The following is a 1,540-nucleotide window of genomic DNA, read 5'->3' as shown; positions in this document are numbered from 1 at the left end:
ACCTTTTGCTTTCCTGATTTCTTTCTTCCTCTCCCTCAATTTTAACAGATATTCTTCCTTGTGTTCCTTTTTTTGGGATCTTTTATACTTCTTGAATGCTGTTTTTTGCCTTAATTTTTTCAGCCACCTCCTTAGAGAACCAGAAGGGTTTCTTTTTCCTCTTATTCTTCTTTACTTTCCTGACATTTTTATTTATTTATTTTATTTAATTTAGGTTTTTTATATACCGGCATTCATGATAAAATCACATCATGTTGGTTTACATTCGAACAAGGTGTGTAAAAAATACAAAACTGAATTTAGTGCAGAGGAGTTGCAGTTACAATGAAACAGGGGCACTGGAACTGGGACAAGAGAAAAAACAGTAGAAGGTTAAAATCATAAATTAATAATTATTTACAAAACCGGTGTGGCTACATTCTTTGAGTAGATAGGTTGTGATTTAGGTGTGGTCTGGGAAGGCTTGAAGACATAAATTTGTTGCCTTTGTAATCGCTCCTTTTAATTTTGCCCATTGTTGTTCCACCTCACCTGTTTTCTCCCAGTCTTATAGTTCTTCCTCCAGGATCATCCCCATTTTGACAAAGTCCATTTTTGTGAAATTCAAAACTCTGGTCTTTATGTGACTTCTCTGTAACCTATTTGCAATATCGAATCATACCGTCTGATGATCACTGGTGCTCAGGTGAGCCTCTACCCGAACATCAGAGACATTATCCCCATTTGTGAGCACTAGGTTGAGTATCGCACTCTCCCTCGTGAGTTCCATGAACATTTGGAAGGGTACTATCCACTATCTCTCTTCTTTTTGTAGATTCCGCAGAAGGGATGCTCCAATCCACATCCAGAAGATTAAAATCTCCAACGAGCAACATTTCTCCATTCTTTCTCAACTTCTGGATGTCCTCGATCAGGTCTCTGTCTAGTTCATCCGTTTGGGTTGGAAGCCTGTAGATTACATCAGCAAAAATGGAATCAAAAATCGATCTGATCCAATTTGACAAACAAGTTTGAGAACAGTTTTTAAAAGTTTGCTCAGTTCCACTCTCCTTGTAGGTCTTAAAAATATATTAACGATTAAACATCAATGTTAGGACAATGCTATTAGAATACCATTCGTTGTTATCCTTAGACAGAAGAAGCAAGACATTTACATATAACAATTAGAATTAATTTACAGCTGAGTTTCTCAATAACTCATCCACAAAGAATGTAAGGGGGGGGGGGGGGGAGAGACAGAGTAAAGAAATGGTGTTATGGTGATGCTCTAGAAAGGTACAAGCCCATCCTCCTGAAGAATGAAGGGCTGACCTGTATGGCATTGCAGCATGGCAGTGATAATCTGTCACAGGTGGCAAGGTTGACTAGCATGGAATGGTAGGACACCTTTGGAAACTTTCAAATATGAATGTAGAGAGGTGGCAGATCGCTTAGCATAAACAACAGGATGGCCTGGCTACCTTCCTCAGCTAAAGGCAAAAAGAATAAGGTGTGGCCTTGCGAAAATGGTCAAGCATGGATGGCTAAGAGCTGGGAGATG

The 1,540-nt window shown here is 39.0% G+C and overlaps 1 long non-coding RNA gene across 1 annotated transcript; it reads left to right on the top strand.

Annotated features, from left to right (window-relative positions):
- Nucleotides 1–254: 254 nt before the first annotated feature.
- Nucleotides 255–1,104, top strand: LOC115097677. Its single transcript, XR_003858314.1, has 2 exons — nt 255–685; nt 815–1,104. It is a non-coding gene; the product is annotated as an uncharacterized LOC115097677 (long non-coding RNA).
- The last annotated feature ends 436 nt before the right edge of the window (nt 1,105–1,540 follow it).

Source organism: Rhinatrema bivittatum, chromosome 8 (genome assembly GCF_901001135.1).
Source record: "Rhinatrema bivittatum chromosome 8, aRhiBiv1.1, whole genome shotgun sequence".
Classification (NCBI taxonomy): Eukaryota; Metazoa; Chordata; class Amphibia; order Gymnophiona; family Rhinatrematidae; genus Rhinatrema; species Rhinatrema bivittatum.
The sequence above is the reverse complement of the archived record's forward strand: the minus strand, read 5'-3'. Positions and strand labels throughout refer to the sequence as shown.